At 41.5% G+C, this 22,099-nt stretch overlaps 2 pseudogenes across 1 annotated transcript; both read left to right on the forward strand.

Annotated features, from left to right (window-relative positions):
• Positions 1-7,578: 7,578 nt before the first annotated feature.
• LOC148702422 (protein PAT1 homolog 1-like) lies at positions 7,579-15,681 on the forward strand (annotated as a pseudogene).
• Positions 15,682-17,263: 1,582 nt separating this feature from the next.
• LOC148702424 (protein PAT1 homolog 1 pseudogene) lies at positions 17,264-18,662 on the forward strand (annotated as a pseudogene). The gene has a single exon (XR_015968686.2). The product of XR_015968686.2 is annotated as a protein PAT1 homolog 1 pseudogene (transcript).
• Positions 18,663-22,099: the final 3,437 nt, after the last annotated feature.

Genomic DNA, 22,099 nt, shown 5'->3' on the forward strand with positions numbered 1-22,099 from the left:
AGGCAAATGGATGAAGCGGCTGGAATTTTTGAACAAATGAGTGAGAGGATTACTGTCTCGCGGAATTCTGTTTTCTGGATTCGCTCGATATGGTTTCTACTCAGAGGCTCTTCAGCATGTTGTGTTGATGGAAAAACACAAAGAAACCTGATTGGTCTAGATTTCATGCAGCCCCAATGCTTGCACAAACCTTGCAGCTTTATAGGTTGGGAAGCAACTCCACCAACTCCCGAAAAAGTGTTCATGCTAATGATTTGTTTTCTGGCAATGCACTGACAGCTGCTATGCATGTGAGGTGTGGAAGGATCTCAAGAGCGAGACAACTCTTCATTAGTTCACAAGGATACTATGAATGCCCTTTCATTACTTCTTCACCAAGATGCTATGCTCATGAGCTTGGAGTTGAGTTGAAATGCACTTGTCCAAGATCAATTTGCCTAGATTTTTTTCAGTTGGGTGCCGTATGACCATTGAAATTGTTATCTCTGCAAGCTACATGCCAGAATCATATGTTTATACAGTGCTGTATCATAAAAAATTTAGAAATAAACCTGATAGCATCCACCAAAGCCCTCTATTCCATTACATTCAAACCAATGAAATAATAGCTTAAGTGCCACTCTAGTCACCAGTAATCAATGTAAAGCCAATTTAAAGCCAAATCCATCAGATGGGCACGACAACGTCGCTAAGTACTGAGATACCAATTATCTTGATTTATCTTATCCATTTATATCAATCACCCACGAAGATAAAATACGGTATACATGTTTTCCTGGATAAAAAACCGTTTAGGTTGTTTGATGACTGCGGTGTCCCAATTGTGCACTGAGATGTCACATCCAGGTACGACCATCACATGCATGGAGATGAACCGTGTCGGCCCTACTTGATAAAGAAACTCAAAGGTTAAATGCAAATGTTAAAAACAGAAAAAGACGAGGAATATCGTGCGTAACTTCGCCACAAAGTACAAACGGTAATTTTTTTATAAAAAAAAAAAAAAAAAGGCTCGTTTGGTTCATGGAAAGCATTTTTCCTCATAGGAATATGATTGCTGGGAAACAAATTCCTAGGAAGAGGATGCCTAGGAAAATACTTTTGGCATATTTGGTTGACCATGAGAAAATGACAAATTTGCAAAGTGTTTATGTTTGGTTGGCCATGCACTTTTCTGGGAAAGTTATGTATAATTCCTATTATGCTCTTAATAAAAATTAGATTTTTAATGCCTTTTTAATGCTTCTTTAATGCTGAAAGGTCTTTTTGGAAAAAAATAAAAATGGAGTGATTTCAGCCTCATGAAAAAGTCTTTTCCATGAGAAACATATAAAAATTATATTTTAATAAAAATACAATTTTTTCATCTATTTTTTTTGAAAACTTTAAACAAACAAGAGGATCAGCCCTTTCAGCTATCCTGGAGGCGGGATGGATTCTCCCGTTACGAGGGATGTTGGTGGGGTGGGTTGGCCCTTTTTGGGATTAGGGAAAGGGATGTGAGGTTCCTGTGTGGGGGGAATCATGTCCAAATGATGCAAATCATGAGTCTCTGGGATTCCCCAGTTTCTCAGCTCTCTGTGGCCCCGGAAGGACCTAACTTTAATGATGCCTGTGCTACAGACAAAAAAAAGCAACCAAAACTTTCCCGGGGGGGTGGTGGGGGGGATTGATTAATCCATGGTCTTGGCCTTGGTAGGCCTCAAGGGGTCGGAGAAAAAAAAGATGCAGGAATGGTATACCAAAATAAAATCAGCTAATAGGAAGGATGCATACATGTAGGATTGGGTCTCTGGGAGATTCTGTAGATATGTTACTTCCACTACATAGATCTATATTGTTTGGTGTTCTTTTTGTCTACTTTAGCTTTGATTCTTGATGGATTTGATGTTTGTAACGAATGATCTGGTATTTTAATGCTGCATTATTGGTATGCATGACTCGAACCTGATTCGGACCTGACTCGGACTAGACCCAACCCGAACTCAAATTTTTTGAGTCGGGTCCAGATTATACATGGATTTAACCCGACCCAAATGACTCGTTGGGGCAAAAATTGTTGCCTTGGATCTGACCAAACCCGACCCGATCTTCAATCGGGTCGGATGTGAGTCTAAAATTAGGACTCGAATACGAAACCAGGTCGGGTTGGGTCGGAGTCACTCAAGACCCGACCCGATCCGACCCATTTACACTTCTAGTTGTGCCTGACTTGGCCACAAAATTTATAAGGCATGGCAATAGAAACACAAAATATGCAGAACCCAACATCCTCCATGCATAAAAAACGATTATGCATGACATCACTATAGAAAAAAGTACTTTTCGCGACTTTTCTCTGCCGACGCTAAGTAAAAGCGTCGGTAATTTTTGCGAAGCGCCAAAATTTACCGACACTTTTAAAAAGCGTGAGTAGGTCTGGCCTAAGACGACGCTTAGAAGCGTCGCAAAAATTATAAGATTACGCCGACGCTTTTAAGCGTCGGCGTAAGCCGAAAACTTTCCAACCGAAGCCATCTTCCTTTTTTTTTTCTTTTTTTTCCTCCCAACGACGCTTTGAAAGCGTCGTCGGAGGCCATTATCCCCCCTCCCCTCTCCTCGCTGCAAATTCCTCCCGATCCCAACCCATCCAGCCGCCCCCCTCCCCTTCTCTCTCCGCCGCTCGCCCCCTCCCCCCTCCTCTCTACAAATCCCCTCCCCTTCTCTATCTGCCGCTCGCCCCCTCCTCTCTACAAATCCCCTCCCCTTCTCTCTCCGCTGCTCGCCCCCTCCTCTCTACAAATCCCCTCCCCCCTCCCCTTCTCTCTCCGCCGCTCGCCCCCTCCCCCCTCCTCTCTACAAATCCCCTCCCCCCTCCCCTCCACCCTCCCGATCCCTCGAACCCCCTCCCTTACAAATCTCTAACCCCCTCCCCTTCTCTCTCCGCCGCTTGCCGCCGCTCACCCCCTTCCAAGAAGCGAGAGAGAGAGAGAGAGCGGCCATGCTTCATAGACAGTTCGATGGAGCTTCTTCCCTCTTCTCTGGCGTCGGCTTCATGCCTTCTTAGGCCACCCAGGCCCTCGATCCCTCCTCCTTCTCCCCCGCCAAGGTACCCATCGCCTCTCTCTCTGTGTGTGTGGAGATCACGATCTCGATGTCTCGACCTCTGAATCCTTGTTCTCGATCATGCTCTCAATCTCAGATTCGCAGGGCTCAGGGCGCTGTCCCGCTGACCATGAAGCAGATCGCCGAAGCCTTCTCGCCTCGCTCGAGGACGAGATCCGCGCCCTCCGGTCCTGGCAGTCCCGCCCGGAGCCGGAGTCGGTCTCCCGGACTGGATCTGCGCCGGCCTCGCCCGGATCGAGTTTCTCCACGCCTCCCTCGACGACCTCCACCAGCTCCCCCAGGCCCAAGACACCCTCCACTGCCGCTCCTCCACCCCCTGGACCGACCGCCTCCTCAACGACTTCCTCCGCTTCGCTGACGCTTACAGCTCCTTCCGATCCATCCTCATCTCCCTCAAAGAAACCCAGTCCAAGCTCCAGACCGCCATCCGGTGGCGCGACGAGGCCCGGGTCAGTTTTCCCCTTAGGTTGCGGTAAGAAAATATATTTTTATATATTTTTTTTAAAAAAAAAATTATGACGACGCTTTAAAGTGTCGCTAACTTAAAAAACAGCAGTTAAACCCGACGCTTTAAAGCATTGCTAGACGGATTTTAGCGACGTTTTTAAGCGTCGCTAAAAATAACCTTTAGCGACGCTTTTCAAACGCGTCAGCAATTTTTTTTCCACCCCAACATAGCCGACGCTTTGGTGACGCTTTGAAAAGCGTCGGGACAAAAATTACCGACGCTTATAAGCGTCGGTAAAAGCCTTAAAAAGCGTCGCCAAAGCCCCTATTTCTTGTAGTGGCACCCCATAATATGTAGAACATACAAGAAGAGATACGCTGGTAGCGTAGCGGTGAGGAGGACATCTTACTTCTATAACACCATTTTTCATTGTCTTTTAATTAAATACTCTAACGGGTTAAATATTATACTTTGATAAACACTGGAATGGAATTTCGCCGCCAGTGTTACTGTGTACAAAAATTGCAACCGGATGATACACCAGCTCACCACGTCACCCGTGCACCATATCAAATAAATTTTCCGTTCCTGTCCGCTCCGTCGGCGCACCTTGGATATGTGGTGGTTTGTCCCTCCGTTTTACTTTTCTTCTTCTTCTTCGTTTTAAAAGATTATAGTTGGCGACTAAGCCCTCTTTATTGTTACCAAAAATTATGCCCTCTTACTTGTATTGTTCTTACTGACTGATGGTAATAATTTGATGACTGCGTTACTTCTGCTTATATGCTGCTTTTTCTTCTCTATTTCTGTTTGTTCTTACTGACTTATGATAAATTGATGTGAATGATTGCCGTCAAGGAATGCTCTGAAGACGTACGAGTCATTCCGAGTCCATCGTAAAATGAGATGGGAAGCAGGGAGGAAGGGTCGATTGGGCCCCACCTCCTTTTCTTCTCCTCTTTTTTCCCCACAAGAAAAGAGAGAGTTCGTTCCTTTTTAAGCATGGTCAAAGACATTACTTGATTCGAAATATGGAGCATAATGTCATAACCCAACTAATTAAAAATCAAACCTTACGCAGAATTATTTATTTTTTCGTCTGTAACAATTTGACAGATGCTGTTAGGAGTTTGAGATTCAACCCGCAGGGTGAGATTGTACCAAAAAAAAAAAAAAGGGCTGACAAGAAGCAAATCCAAAATAGTAGAAAAATCTAAGAGGAGCTGAAGGTTCAAATTAACTTTCAGAAATATGGTAAATCATGCGGCTCCAATCAGTGTTTTTAGGATCAGGCTGATCGCCAGCATGCATCGATCTCTTACACCTGCACCTCCATGAGATTATATCACCTCAACAATTCCCGCTCGATCGGTACTTCTAGGAAGTATCACGTTAGTATTTTACCAGGCATCCAAACAAATCTAAAGTAAAAAAGATGTCCATTTTTAATTGTACATATGAATAGATGCTAAAATTGCCAGGTTTTGAGTGGCGTTCCAGTCCGGGGTGCTGAAACTGGAGTCATTTCCATGTCTCCAAAGAGTTCGAACCCAACCCTCTCCAATCCATGTATTGCGTGATGGCCATGATTGAGCGATCGAGCGGCTATATTCTCCATCTATTATTCAAAACTGTTCACGTGGGGCAAACTTATCATCATCATATTTTGTCTTCTATCACACCCAAAGTTGGATAATATATCAATCCATCTACTTCTGCATAAAATGCTGAGATTATGTTTCAAGTGCAAAAAAGGGATACTATAAATTTGGGATTTTTTATGCACCAGTCTCTTATGATTATTTATCCGAATAGAACAATAATCAGAACAATCAGTTCGAAAGAAAGTTCTATCTATTTGGTAAAGCATGGCTTTCAACTTAATGTGGACATTGGCATCCTGTCCAGTAGCCTACTTGCCTTTCCAAGAATTTTCTAGGTTAATCTAACTACCTAACCACCGGAAAACTGGAGTGAAGGGTGGTCACTGGCCGCCGACTTCCCTCCAGTCATGCCATCTCCGGGGAGAGGGAACAGCGGAAGCTAGGGCATGGGTGGATAGTGGTGGCAGTGGGGCACCAGGGCACGGCTCGGCCACTGGTGGCCCCTTCCCAGCTAACCGGAGTGAAAGGTCGTCAGTGGCCGACGGCTTCCCTCCGGTCATGCCTTCGCTGGGGAGAGGAAACGTGGAAACTAGGGCACGGGTGAATGGCAGAGCTAATGGGGCGTTAGGGCACGGCTTAGAGGAAAACGATCGAGGTGCTGGTGCCCCGTTCGCAGCTAACCGGGGCGAAGGGTGGTCATCGAATGCCGGCTTCCCTCTGGTCATGCCGTCGCCAGGGAGAGGGGACCTCATGAGAAGCTTGGGTTCGAGTGGATGGTGGAGACAAAGTGTCCCTAGGGCATGCCTCAGAGGATCGAAAACCAGGCGTTGGTGGAGTGATGGATGGTCACTGGCCGCCGGCTTCCCTCTGGTCACGCCCTCGCCGCTGCATGCCGTAAGTTGTCACTTGGATGTCTGAGAGCTCCCAAATTGCAACCCCACCGCCACCCCGACCCACCCCGGGGAAGATTGATTCAGCGTCCTTTTTGTCTGGGCTGGTGCAAATGTGCCGTGGGAGTCTGGGATGCCTCTATGTTTCATATCCTAAATTTTTAGATCTTGATCTTAAAATAAATTCATTGAATTAGATAATAGCATTAAACATGCATGTGAGATTATCCATGCTCTCTGAATCCCAACAGAAGATGGCATCTCCCCCCGATCTTGTGCCGTAGCGATTTAATTGATTACAACGGCATTTATAAGCACCATTTCCTCTTAAAAAAAAAAAAAACATCTATAAGCACCACTTCAAGAACCTTTTCATAAACATATAATTTTCCATGACTCCATGGAGTTACAACGAGATTTACAAGCTATTGTGGCCGTGCAGTAGTTTTACGTTGTCAGCACCGTGATGAATTATTGCGGTAGTAGATCTACTTCCTTCTTACAGCTGAAGCACATGGCAGTGATAATTAAAGAAACAGGAACTAAAGGAATAATAGATGAACTGGGGCCAGACTTGCACTATGGAAACTGAACAACCAAACCGTCAATAATTTTCAAAGGCCATATAAGCTTTGAGGATGAGGGGCAGTAGCAGGACCAGCACAATCTGTACCACGGCATACCTCTTGGCGAATCTTGTCAAGGAATGACCACCACCCCTAAAGAGCAGCACCAGCAGCACGAGACCGAGCACAGCCAGCACCAGGAATAATGCAACATAGGTCATGAAGAAAGGCTTTGGGAGAGCGCTTGCAATTCGGAAGGTGCTACCCCCTACAGTCGCCAATTCGGCGAGCCCCCCTATCAGAAATTTCTTGGCATGTCTTGGGCCGTTTCCACCGTCTTCCGATGGGGTATGAGGGGTAGAGTTAGGGGTTGGTGCCAAATCTGTTTCTCCTTCGATGTTTATCTGGACAGGAATTGATATTTGGATATCCCCCATGACTACTACTTAGTTGGAGAGAGGGAGATAGAACCTAAGAGAAGAGAAATGGTGAAGATCAGGAGATGGGTAGCAACTAGCAACGGACACAGCATTCTTTTATAATCACAATTTGGTCGCCGTAACTGCTAATATTATAATAATTTAACTAAGTTATAATGTTACTTTGTAAAGACATTATCTCTTGGAAAGATGGCCAACAAAAATCGGCATGGCTTTGAAAAATGAACTATTGGAGGTAATTCGGATCTTATTTTTTTTATTCATTTGATCCGTCTTTTTTATCTCTTCTTTTGTTTGTTCAATAAATTTATTTTCCTATTTATTTAACCTAGCTCATTTTCATTAAAAAAAAGCCAGATAAAATATATAAAAAAAATAAATTTATTATACTATTATAATCATGTAGCACAGTTCCTGTGTGTTCTTTTTTATGGATTGTATCATCTTGTATAAGATGGTCATGTTCTATTCGTAGGAACAAATATTTTATTCATAAAAATAAAATAGAAATTATCTTTGGAAGAGATGGCCAAGTGGTTGATGGCTTTGGTCTTGAAAATTGGTATTGTTTTGAGCAACAAATTATTGAGGGTTTGAATCCCTCTCTCTCCTTTTGTTTATTGAATAAATTTATTTCTTTATCCATTTGGCTTCGCCCCTTTCATAATCATATTGCAAGGTTCTTGCCTGTTCTTTTTAACCGGTTGTATCAACTTATATGGTCATGTTCTATTCGTAAGAAATAAATGTTTTATTCGTAAGATGGCTGAGTGGTTGATAGATTCGGTCATAGAAACCACTATAGTTCCGAACAACGAACTATCGAGGGTTTGAATCCCTCTCTATTCTTTTATTTGTTGAATAAATATGTTTCTTTTTTCGTTTGGCCTGGTCCCTTTCAAAGAGATTTATTTTATTGGATGCCTCCTAAACATATTGCAGCAAAGCCTGCAATACTCAACGGGTATGTTCATAACAATAGAATAGATGATGGTCATCAATTTTTCGAGCAAGTCAGCGCATGAGATGTTGTGTTGGCATGCAATGACCTCTAGCTACAATGTGGAAGATTGGATGAAGCTTTGGTATTATACAAGAAGATGCCAAAGAAGGATGTTGTCTCTTAGAATACTATGATCACAGGGTTACTCCATAAGGGCAAATGGATGGAGCGGCTGGAATCTTTGAACAAATGAGTGAGAGGATTACTATCTCGCGGAATTCTGTTTTCTGGATTCACTCGATATGATTTCTACTCAGAGGCTCTTCAGCATGTTGTGTTGATGGAAAAGACAGAGAAACCTGATTGGTCTACATTTCATGCAGCCTCAATGCTTGCACAAACCTTGCAGCTTTATAGGTTGGGAAGCAACTCCACCAACTCCCGAAAAAGTGTTCATGCTAATGATTTGTTTGCTGGTAATGCAGTGATAGCTATGTATGTGAGGTGTGGAAGGATCTCAAGAGCGAGACAACTCTTCATTAGTTCACAAGGATACTATGAATGCCTTTTCATTAGTTCTTCACCAAGAATGCTATGCTCTGAGCTTGGAGTTGAGTTGAAATGCACTTAATTGTCCAAGATCAATTTGCCTAGATTTTTTTCAGTTAGAGTGTCGTATGACCATTGAGCTTGTTATCTCTGCAAGCTACATGCCAGAATCATATGTTTATACAGTGCTGTATCATTCAAAAATTTAGAAATAAACCTGATAGCATCCACCAAAGCCCTCTATTTCACCCTTATGCACTATAATAGCTCTCTCTTCTTGGATCACTTGCGCGTCCATTACAGCCAAACCAATGAAACAATAGCTTAAGTGCCACTCTAGTCAACCGTAATCAGTGTAAAGCCAAGTCCATCGGATGGGCCCGACAATGTTGCTAAGTGCTTGGACACCAACTATCTTGGTGGAGTCCTCAACAACATGGTGGTGAGAAGATGGGGAGCACATGCAGCAATCTTTTGTAAGACCACCTTTCATTGTCTTTTAATTAATAATTATAACGCATTAAGAAGGATGACCACAATTCCATCTCTTGTTTTTTTTTGGGTAAAATGAAGGAGGTAAAGTCGTGCCATTTCATATACGGTATATATGTTTTTCTGGATAAAATACCGTTTAGGTTGTTTGAAGACCACAATTGCGAGGCGCACTACGATGCCACATCCAGGTACGACTATGACGTCGATATGAACGATATCGGCCCTACTTTATAAAGAAACTAAAAGGTTGAATTGAAATGAAAAAAAGCAGAAAAAGACGAGAGAAGTATTCCGGGACTTCGCCATAAAGGATCGCGTGGCCGGCACTTGGCGTAAAGGCCCATGTGCAGAGAAATGGATGGTCAAAAGACGCGGGGCTCGTGTTTTCCACATGAACCGTAACAAACCTACGAAAAACAGAAAAAGACAAGGAAGATACTGTAGGCGCCACTTGCTCGGAAAATACCAACAAACTAGCGGTAGCCACAATGCTCTCTGGGGCACGGCGATAAAAAGCCCAACTGTGCGGAACCAATACGCACCATGCTAACAAAATTATTTTCCCAATCTTTATTACAATCTAAGGTAGAATTAAAATCAGTTCAGATAATAATATATTTTTATTTATATTATTTAATAAATATAAATATAAATATAAATATAAATATAAATATAAATATAGATGTTAGTTGCATGTAAAAAATTATATTTATATTTATTATATATATATATATATATACAAATTAGATATCAGAAGCATGGATATAAATACGAATATAATTCAGATAATTAAATTTTATGGTCATAAAATTCAAGATATTACTAAGTGAATTATAAATCAAGTTAATAAAATATTAACGTTAATATGGCCATTTATTTTTCTTAAAAGCTCATGATTGCTATTTAAAATTAAATAGAGTTATAAATAGAATAAGATATTCGGATACAGGTCGATGGTATCAGATATTCGGATACAAGTCGATGGTTGTCATATCTATTTTTCTTTAATGAATATGGATATAGATACGGATATTAGTTGGATATTCAAATTTCTATCCATATTTGAATAGATCAGAATACAAAAATAAATCTGAAAAAATATTATCCGTTCTACTTTTACCTTCAACTTTGGTTCTCTCTAGCACCTAATAATTGAGCTGTAATTCACTAGCATGGATGCTGATTGCAGCATTCTCTCAGGTTTGTTGTTGGAGTCTCATGACCAACAGTACTTTTCTTTGGGTCATTGGGCGGCAATCTCACACTTACTTTCTCGCCTTAATTTGTTATTATTTTTCAATTTTCGATTCTTTTTCATTTTGTAAGCAGCCAATGTTCGTGTAAGAACGCAAGCAACCAAACGCCTTCACCTCAAATGAATTCCAACCTTAAATATGTGGTGTCCTGTCCCACCGTTTTACTTTTCTTCTTCTTCTTTTGAAGAGATTATAGTTGGTGACTAAGCCCTCTTTATTGTTACCAAACACTATTTCTGTTTGTTCTAACTGACTTTGATAAATTGATGTGAATGATGGTCCTCAAGGCTTTTAAATGGTTTGAAGACGCATTGAGTCTTGCCGAGTTCATCGTAAAATGACATGGGAAGCAGGGAGGAAGGATCGATTTGGCCCCACCTCGTTTTATTCACATCTTCTTTTTTCCCCCACAAGCAAAGAGATAGTGAGTTCCTTTTTAGAATGATGTCATTACTTGATTCGCTTGTATCAGCTGATTATATATCGAGCATGATATATGTCATAGCCAAACTAATTAAAATTCAAACCTTACGCAGAATTATTTATTTATTCGTCTGTAACAATCTCTTTTTACTATTGACGAGGCGACAGATGCTGTTAGGAGATCGACATTCAAGAAAAGACGGGGCTGACAAGAAGCAAATCCAAAATGGTAGAAAAACCTAAGAGGAGTTGAAGGTTCAATTATCTCTACTTTCAAAAATATGATATCCAAACATGACACTAACATTACTACAGCAAATTTTTGACAAAATAAACAATCATCATTCATAATCTCCTGGGGGAAAACTATCATGCGTTCATATTGAAGAGTTGTGTGTGGAAAACTTGAACGTCATATTAGGTGAAAAAGTTTTGGAGACTTAAAGATACAAAATGTCCTGCCAGTTCATTTGGTCTTGACAATGTTTGAATTTAGTAAAATTTAATAGCTTTATATTTGAGAAACCCTATAGCAATTAAAAGATGCTATCATGACACATCCCCAAGAATTAGAATTTTTTTGTTCTTTAATTGGAAAGCTGATCATATTTTTTGATGGAATTTGAGTTTTAAATTATTCTAAATTTAAGTGGGATGTAGTTTTAATGTTTATTTTCATCTTTTTAGGTGTTGAGTCCTAGCATGTTGTTCATAGCCAACAACCCTCCCTCTTCAAGGTTATGAAATGGTAAAAACAGTAGCAATATTTCTTGAATCCTTTTCACTTGGAATCTGTTGGTACTGGGTTGCGTTTGATATGGGTTGGCATAAAGTGGTGCCATGAGGTTTGCTTGGTTCTTAGTATTGACCCCATGCATAGTGCAGACATTGGCCGCCCATGGCACATTCCTCCTAGTACAGACTGATAATCCTTTTTTTGTTGTGTTTTGCCTAGTAATAAAATTATCAGACTTGTTGTGAAATTCTTCTATTTTTCTTGCATTTTTCTCAAAATATTATTTTCCAATTTCATACTAATTTCATAAAAAAGTCACTCTTTATCTTTTTTTGTTGAATTAATGGATTCTAACAACTTCAGTAAATATGTCATTGATTGTTATGGGACTTCAATGATTTATTTTCTTCTTTTTTCTGTGCTTCCAATATTGTTTCATCCATTTTTTTTACCCTTTGGTTTTTGTTCTTGGGTATTTTCTCATTATTCTTTCAAATTCTTATTGGATTACGACTTTTAACCCTTGGTGCCTTGATTCTTTTACTATGAAGTATTTATGTTATAATTAGATTACTTTATATATATAATTTTTCACTCATATAATTGTATATTTTTGTCTGTGCATACTAGAGTTGCTAAGGGGCCAGGCTTGAGCCAGCCCATCATAAGTTCTTGCCTAGCACTAGACCAAAAGAAGGCATGCCTGGCTTGACCTGTCTGTGAATTTTATTTTATTTTTGCTAGGCTCAAGTTTGGCCTGGCCTAGATTCGGCGTAGGGCCAAAACAACATTGCCTTTGTGATGAATTAAAATAAAATTCAATTGAAGACCACACCTCTAATCTTCCAACTGGAACCCTATTCTGTTGAAGCTGACCTCGAACACGGTTGTCGGTCCTCTCCATATCTCGCCATCCATAGCGACCTCTCCTCTGCTACTCAATGTTCTCTGTTGCCTCTCACTACATACCACTTTCCTCTGCTGCTTGCTGTGCACTACTCTTCTCTCATTTGCCACTGATCACTCATTTTGTTCTCTCCTCTGCCACTCCCCTCCAATTGCTCTTCTCTTTTGCCACATGCATCCAACAATTCTTTTCCGTCATCATTTGATGTCTAACATGTTGCCCTTCATCTCTAATAGCTAAGGTAGTAGTGGATGAGGATAACTTGCATACTCTGAAGAGAAGAGAGGACAAAAAGAGGGGAAGGAATCAGGATGTTTGTATTAGGGCTTGACTGCTTCACCTTTTGGTAATAGAAAACAAGAGCAAGCTACGGGTTGGACTTGCTCAAATCAAGCTGGAAAGAAGGTACATGCCTGAAAATTGAGGCTCAAGCCCAGTCCATGGATTTAGCTCAGCCCAGCTGTAACAAGCTCTGGTCATCGGGCCTTGCCCTGACCCTGGCCCATAAGCAGCCCTAGTGCGCATGCCTGCCCATAAACATATATAAAGATAGATATAACATCTCCACAAAATTAAAGTTAATAAAATTTTCATGCAGTACTTATACAGGTTTATCTCTGGATAGGGTTTGTGGTGGAAAATTTTTGTTGCATGATATTAATTTAAAGAACTAATATTGCAAAGTTTCTTCTGCTTCACTCAAAACCAGCGGAGGAGATTCCAAGGACTCTAAAAAAGGATGGGAATATAGGTGGATGCAACTGTATTATGATCAGAATGGATGCATAGGTGGAGAGACATTTTAAGTGTTGTGGCATTGCTATACATTTGTGACATTCCAGGGGCATTGGGATGCAGAATTTTCAGAAGCTTTTTTTTTTTTGTACACTTGTAGATGATAGTGGGATAGTATGGATTAGGGGCTTTGACTGTTTGATCTCCAAGATTTAACCTCTCTTTGGAAATTTGCAGCATGCTATATATGGTAACATTTTTGCTACTTCCTGAGAAGTGCAAGTCTGTGTGGTGTTTGTGATGAACAAATTCGACCCATATGACCTTGAATAAAGGGGTCTTGAATTGGTGAATAGATGTACCATTTATCTGGTGAGGTGGTTCAAATGTCACCTGTTATGTTCTATCCTTTTGTTTCATAAAATTGTAGGGTTTTATTTATTTATTGTTTGTCTGTTTGTTTTTACCTGCAAAAGAACTTTAATGAAGGCATGCTTGCAACCGAAAAGCTTGTAGTTGGATTTCTTCTAGTGAAAAATGTTTAACTGAGGATTGGCAAGTTGAGAAGTGAAAAATTCTTGATCGGGTTGCGATTCCCCTTTTGGGCCATTTTTCTTTTCTATTCTGTGTCCATTTTCAGCATTCAAACCCAAAATTTTATTTTAAAAAAAATCAGTATAATTCTTGCAGAAAGTAAGAGAGCTTAAAGGTCTTTATCAAGTTGGTGGCAGTGGGTTTGGAGGAAGAGGGAGGTCTTTTGTTTTATATTGTTGGTTAAACGAACCTTTGTTATCTAGGAGAATAGTTTTTAAAAATATCACGCAAAATCCATCTTTTAGGATTCTATATTGGCATTCTTGGAAGCTTCATGGTGCAAATAATATTCTATACCAAGTGACCATGCTTGCTCTATATATATGTATATGTATGTAAATGTATGTATGTATATATGTATGTATGTATGTATTTGCACATATTCCAGATCTACTCATCTTCAAGATTCACCATACCGGTGTGTACTGCTGCATACTAGGCATATGTACTATGCCGATACTAAACTGAGACATAGTATGGGGGGTGTACCGAATCTCGGTACACCAAACCGACCCGTACTATGTATACCGATATTGTATTAGCATGGTACTGGTATGCAACCCAGTACCAAGATTCCGAACCTTGCTTTTGTTTGTGAAAAAATATGGTTAATGATTTATCTGTTAAGATAAATTGTTTTCTTATGTTCCGCTGTCTTGCTGAATAGTGTATGTTGTTTCTTCAGGTTCTTCAACTGCAGACTGGACACAGGAGGCAGATTTTTCAAACTGGATTGATCAGAATATTTTAAATGCTGAAAATTGTCAGGAGGGTAAACGATGGTGGTCACGGCCACATCCATCATCATCTCGGCTTTCGGAATCTAAACCCCTGTACAGAACATTCTCATATCCTCAACAGCAACCACAACACTCCAGCGAACCAATTCTTGCACCTAAATCATCTTTCACATCCTACCCTCCACCTGGTGGACGATCTCAGATTTCACCAAACCTCGCACGTCATGCAAGCATTCCATCTCTAACTGCTGGGCTTCAGATGACAACTCCAAATCTATCTCCTTTTTCTGGTCCTCAGCTTCATTTGGGAGGACTATCGCATGGGTTGCAGTATGGTGGAAACATGGCTCAGTTTGCCTCTCCAAGCCTCTCAATTAATAGTCGGCTGCAGAATCACTGGTTGAATCAAGCTACCCTTTTTGCAGGGGAACATCCAATTCTGCAGCCTAACTTCCTACAGCAACATTTGCCGCAGCCAAATAAGGAATAAGCTTGATGCAGTTCTTAGTATGTCTCCGTTTTTCAACTCTCATCCTCCACAAATAAGGATTAAGCTTGATGCAGTTCTTAGTATGTCTGACTTGAGAGATCAGAGATCTAAACCATCACAAGGGGGAAAACAGAACATGCGATTTTCTAAACAATCTTCTGATGCCAGCAGCCAGAAGGGCGATAATGGGTTGCCACAGTTTAGGTCCAAGTATATGTCAACTGAAGAGATCGAAACCTTTTTTTTTTTCTTTTGGTTGAAACGGCAAATTTTATATAGCTCTAATGTGAGTACATCCTGCCAAATTACGAGAAAATAAAAAGTACAACGAAGAAGGTATATCTACTGCAGACGTCCAAAGGACCTCTCCGGAGTGCCGGGCAACAAAGGAGGCAACTCAGTTTTCTGCCTTGTTCGCCTCCCTGAACACATACACTGCCTGAAAATCGCCCATCTCCTGAGCTAATCTGCGAGTCTCCCGGATAAGGGGATGACCATCTCCGTATCTATCCACACCCGAATCCAATCAATCACCACAGATGAATCCCCCTCAAGATACACCCGCTCTATGCCAAACACCTGCCTCGCATAGGATAAGCTCTCTCAAGTTGCCCGAAGCTTTGCCCCAACAACCGTGAGTCCTAGCGAGCGGTGCCCACTAGCTGCTATCATCCTGCCAAGAGAGTCTCTGATCACAAAACCAATCCCTCCATACCTGCCGTCCACCGATCTGCTGCCGTCGAAGTTCACATTGAGATGACCAAGGGGTAGGGGCACCCAAGAAACTAGGGCGAACCTAGGCGTTGTACCAGCAGATAGAGTACCTCAGCTGTCCCTGGCCATCCCAGAAGAAAACAATGCGGCAGTTGCGGTGACCTCCCTCACATGCAGTATAGCTCTATCCACCACGATCCTCGACGATGACCTTCTGTCCTCAAACATGCCGGCATTTCTGTCCAACCATATATAATAAGCCAAATATGCTCTGAGGATCCCCACCTCAGCAGAGCTGGGACTCCGCATGGAGCCCCTCAGCATGTGAATCAAGTGCTGAGCCGACTCCACTGAATAGGGAAGAGGTGCAGGTGATCTGCTCCATATCTCTCTGGCCCTGGGGCACTGCAAAAGAACATGATCAATGGTCTCCTCGATATCCGTGCGCACCTCACAACACGAGGTAATCCACACCCCTCGCCGAGTCAGTAGACTCATGGTCAGTAGAACACCCCATGCCACCTTCCAGATGAAAAGCGCTACACGCGGGTGAATCTGCATCCTCCAAATCCATCATCCCTCCATCTGCCGGCCTGGCTCCCTACTGATCAAAGCGCGAAGGTCCCTAGCTCGCACTCGCGACCACCTCGAGGGTAGCCATACTAGCCTGTCATGCTCCGTCCGGGATGCGACCGGTAAAACCAGAACCATCTCTACCAACTGCTCTCCAAAAACCTCTCGAATCAAACCATCCCTCCATTGACCCCCATCTAGGTCCAACAAATCACTGATCCTATGACCCGGCAGTCTATTCGAGTCCACCATGGTCAGTAGACGGCTGATCCGTTGCTCGGTTACCCAGCAATCCTCCAAAACATCGATGGATCGCCCGTCCCTGATAGCCCATGTGATCTCCGGAAGCACCAACGTAGCTCGGGCACACATCTCCCGCCAGACCGGTGAGTGGTATCGGCCAGCTCGCACTCCAGGTAGTAAAGCTCCGTACTTGGCCCTCAATAACGAGAACCACATACTGTCGGGCTCTAGCACAAATCTAGTTGCATGTCTAGCCGCAAGCATCTCCCACCTCGCCACCAGTGACTGCACCCCCAAGCCTCCAAGCCGGGTCAGCTGACACACGACCTCCCATGCTAATAAGTGGATACCACCTCTACCATGCTCTTCCCCCCAGATAAAGTTTCTAAATAGCTGCTTAAGAGTCCTTAGAAGCGCCACAGGAATGAAGGAATTGGATAAAAAGTATTAGGAGGCATTTGGTATGGGGTGATCATCCCAAGATCAAGGGTGATGTAGGTGGAGGTGATGAGATCACTGTGTTTGGTTGCCCCACGGTGATCCTACGTGGCGGTGATCCTAAATCACCTCCACTTTTCAAATCACCGCCCAACCTGGAGATGGGATACCCGTCCTTGAGGTCGAAAATTCAAGATTACCCCAGGACAGTGATTCTGGGCTGAAAGTTAAAGACAAAAATACCCCTCAATTGAGCAGAAAAATTGATATATCAATATACCATAAATATATTAGGTCAATATTATATATATATATAATATTATGTTGATATTATATATTATATTAATGATATATATTATATTATAATATATGGCCTCGCAGCATCTCTTCAGCTTGTTGATCCACTTGGCCCAGGTAACGGTGGACATTCTGTTGGGCTTGCTCCAAAAGATGATCTTGTGTTTCTTCGCCTAGCATCTCTGCCGAAGGGCCGGAAGCTCCTGTCACTTTACCTTCAGCTTCTTATTCCTGGAAGTGAGCTCTCTCGAATAGTCTGCATGGCCATTTTCCGGCACCTACGGTTTTTGTTTGGTGGTTTGCCATCAGATTCTAGTGCAGCAGGAACGACATTGAATCTTGCCAAGACTGTTTCTTCATGTGTGCACAATATGGAGCTAAGTGCACTCAGTGCTTGCCTTGCTGCTGTGGTTCGCTCATCCGAACAACCACCTCTTCGCCCTCTTGGAAGTTCAGCCGGTGATGGAGCATCCATAATTATAAAATCTGTTCTTGACAGAGCAACAGAACTTTTGACAGAACCCCAGGCTGCAAGCAACTACGGCATGTCCGACCGAGCTCTTTGGCAAGCGTCGTTTGATGCCTTTTTTAGGCTTCTCACAAAGTACTGTCTGAGTAAATATGACAGTATAATGCAAATGTTGCTCATGCAGGCACCGAACGCTTCAATTATTGGGTCTGAAGCAGCAAGGGCTATAAGCAGAGAGATGCCTGCGGAGCTGCTGCGTGCGAGCCTTCCTCATACAAATGAGCACCAGCGCAAGATGTTGCTTGATTTTGCTCAGAGATCCATGCCCTTAACTGGTTTTAGTGCCCATGGAGGTGGCAGTGGTCCTGTAACCTCTGAGTCAGTTCCTGGCTAATGCAGCTGGAAAGATGACAGTTTAATAACGGCATGTTGTATGTTATTTATCCCTATATCATTTCTACGTATCATGCATTCATGCCCCTCCAAAAACTGAAACATGGTGATGTCCCGTGGAACTCAAGCACATGAGGGTGTGAACATTTGTGGAAGTCAGGTAAAGTGCTCATAGCTTTTCTCTCCTTTTTAATAGGGTCATAATTAGTCCCTGCATGTATGTATTCTGTTAGTGCTTTGTGGGAGTTGTCTGGAAGTTTTCTTCTTCTGGGGAGCTTAATTTTGGTGCTCTTTATTGGAACTCCAGACAAATGTATTGGGAATAGAAGTTGTACAGGTTCTGTCACTGTTAGCCTTCCTTCATCTCTGTTCTTTTGAGAGATGGGAAGTGTGCACAAGGTAGTTCTTTTATGCATGCTTTGGTTGGTGAGAGAGCTTCTCTTAGCTTGTGTAAGCCTGGACCCATGGTTGTCACGGGCACTTGGCATCTACAAGGTTTGTTTTTTGTCCTTCCATTTTTCCTCATTCCATCTTATGAATGTAACTGCCAAACTTTTTTAAGTTCTGGATATTCAACTATGTTTTAGAATGGAAGCAACATGTATTGTTTCAAATTGCTTGTTCTGATTGGTTAGTGCTGTTCTGTGCTAACAATCAAGCAACTGGTTCCGTATTCATACTATTCATAATGGGAACCTGTAAGATCCGATTTTTATGAGGTACTACATGGTGGGTCGTTTGATGATGCACTGTGGATGAATATTTTGTATTCAAAATCTAGATGTAGGTGCTGTATAATTTCGTTTCGTGAGGATGATATGTTTGTGAGCATATTGGTTAGCGAACACTTTTTGAAAATGTATATTAGAGTCGATAAATATCTGGCCATATCTGTCAAGTCACTGTGTCTGGAAAGTGCATTCAAAATTGTGAAGCACTAAGCTGATACTGGAAGTTTCAGCTAATGGTGGTAAAGATGATTGAATCCAGCAAGGATTGTTTTGATCATTAAGAGGTGTCCCCTCAATGGGGGGCTCGCTTCGTGTTTGGTTGGTTGTCCTTGATGATAACCGTTACCATGAGGTGTCGTAAAAGTTTGCCAAATATTAAATCGTCTGCTACGATGATTCGTCTTGAAAGGTGTGGTTGGATGTGTGTTTTGGATGGTAAGCACAAGATTGGCAAAAGATGTCCAGCCATTTCAAAAATTGTCGCCATTCTGGCATACTGAATATAATGTTTGGCCCCCCTGCTTCGTCGTATTGAGAACCTGCTTCACAAAATGACTCGTGAGAGGTAAGAGAATTTGCCGTGCTGAATGATCCAGCATTGTTTACAGTTCCAACGTTTGCTGGGATTCAACTTCCGTATCTTTCCAGCGGAGTGCTGAAGTTGGCTCAGGTTACATGGTGTACCAATGCCTTGTTTTTCATCTGGGTCTTTTTATAAAAAAATTCAAGTTGCACAGTCTCTATCTCTCTGTACTTGCATTTGAAAGGACCCTGTCGCTGGAAAGGGAAATATCAATTATTTAGAATGTTTTAAATTGCGAACTGTAGTGTAATGTGAGTATCTACGAGAGGATGTAAAAAATTTGTGGTAGCGTAAGTCCAAAGCCACAATAATTTGGCTTAATGGTAGATCGGATTTAATATACTTCCATAAAATTTAAGAAGAGAAGGTTCAAGTTTCTGAAAATAGAACTGCTTGGGTTTGTATATGTATATTTTTGGTAGAACGGCGGTGCATATGCGACGGGTGTGAATGCGGCCAACAAAATAAAAAAAAAAAAGAGATCACGCAAGGGCTAAGGCACGGATATGTAATTCGTCCAAATAAAATCTCCGGAGTGGTGAGCCGCAAAAGAAGCAATTCAATCTGAAGCATCGTTTGCTTTTTTGTAGACATATATGGTTGGATAGGAGCCACGCTCTCCTAGGATCCTGTCCCCAAACATCGACCTAACGCTATGTCAGGGTACTTATTTTCTAGATCGGAAGTAGTTTAACGTTTTGCCAAGAAGTCAAAAATTTGCGGATGTCGTAGAGCAGCAATCTTCCTCTAGCAGCGCATCCCCGACCCGAACTCACTTGATCACCGTAGTCGAGTCCCCCTCAAGAAGAATGCAATGTGCACCCAACATTAGCCTCGCATAGATGATGCCCTCCCATGCAACTTTGAGCTCGGTGTTGACGACAGATGTGTCAAAAATCTGCCGATCCTCTGTCGTCACCAGTCTGGTATTGTGATCTTTGATAATAAATCCAGCACCTTCACTGCTCTCTCCTTCATCAACACTATTGTCAAAGTTCACCTTAAAAAAGCCAAGAGGTGGGGGTTCTCAGAAAACAAGCACGATTATGGATGCTGCAAGAGCAGAATGGGAGACAAGATAATGCACCACTCTAAGTAGGAGAAGAAGAAGCTGGGATGGAAACAGACCGTGGCCCCATTAACAGCCGCAATTGTTTATGCTTATTGACTTCAGTGACTTCACCAGCAATAGCATGTCAAATTAGCAAAAGACAGTTACAGATATAACAGAAACCAATACTAAATATTAGAACGTAACGAATTGACAAGATTGATTCAACATTCAATTAACAATGTCAGCAGAGGACTGCAGACTTTCAGGGAATCAGTCTGTACAAATCTACACCCAATCAGTGAATCTGAATGCTAATTGGATTGTCTTTTGCTGATCTTCAAAGAAAAAGGAACGTTAGAACTACCCAAAAGTTAGGAAGGACTTATCCTTCCATACCTGAAAGAAACCCTTGGCAGCCAGAACCAAATCCTCAATCCTAAAAACAAGAGTATTCATCTGGCACGAGAATTCACATAATGCCCAGTTTTTCTTCTGTGACCACTGAAATCAGGCACAAACCTGAATGTCTGCCGGCACCCGGAGACCTTGCATTTGTAGGGCGCTCTCCTGTGCTCTGTCGTGGCCTCAAGCCCTCACAGGGGCTACGCACAAAGCTTATATAGCTATTGTAACTTTCTGCTCTCTGCTATGCTTCTCGCTCTCTTATTTCTGCGTCTCACGTACTGTACGAGAACTACTCTGGTTGGAGTCTTATTTTGTCTTTCTACATTCTGAGGGGAGTAATCACTACCCGCATTAAGACTCATGTCTGGTGTTTTCAATGACTTCCTGCATTCCTAAGCCATCGCGATGGAAACGGAACCAGGATTCGCAGAAGTCCTTGAAAACCAGCATGAGAGATTACTTGTTTTCTTGATCACGAGCGGGATCACGATCCCCGCTATCGCGATCAAGAAGGCGATTGTGATCGCGATTCCAATAGAGGCAAAACGGTAATTTAAAAATTTTATTTTATTTTAAATTAAAATAAATATGATTTTTATTAACGATGTTAGAAGAATAGTTAATACGGCATTTGTGCAGAGATAATATTTTATAAAGATATAGATATAAAGATAAGTTTTAAGGGGGTATTCACACGAATTTGAATTTTTTGAAGGTATTAATGCAAAAAAACCTACAAATTAAGCGATGATGCTATGTCCATTATTCCTTGTTAGCTTCCTTATTTGTTATGAATCAACAGAAAGTCTTTAGAAAAACCCAAACAATAGAAAAGTTGATACTAAGGCACCAACTAACTAGGAACAAAAAATGGGGACAAATACATCTTCAAATTAGAATATTTTTTGAAGTAAGTCTATTTTTGAATTACTTTTGAAGAACATTATGGTCCAGAAAAAATGTAATAGCAAAATCCTGTAGGGAACATTTTGAAATTTAAAAATTCATTTTATAATGCAATATAGATTCGATTGTATTTAAACGACAATCATTGTCTAACTATTATTTTTTTTATAACAATTGTCCTATAATGAAAATAATTCTTTATACAGAATTTCACTATTCATCTAAGCAAAATAACTTTTCAAAAATTTATATTGCAGTACCAGTTGACGAGTAATTGTTATTCAATCAAAAAAAAAAAATTTGATCAGCAGTTTCTTGGACAATAAACGTCTTTATTTTTCATTATTAATTATTATTTTTATTATAAAAAAT

The sequence above is a fragment of the Phoenix dactylifera genome, chromosome 9 (assembly GCF_051530095.1).
Source record: "Phoenix dactylifera cultivar Ajwa chromosome 9, Ajwa_hap1_PhDact_Kaust_v1.1, whole genome shotgun sequence".
In the NCBI taxonomy this organism is placed as follows: Eukaryota; Viridiplantae; Streptophyta; class Magnoliopsida; order Arecales; family Arecaceae; genus Phoenix; species Phoenix dactylifera.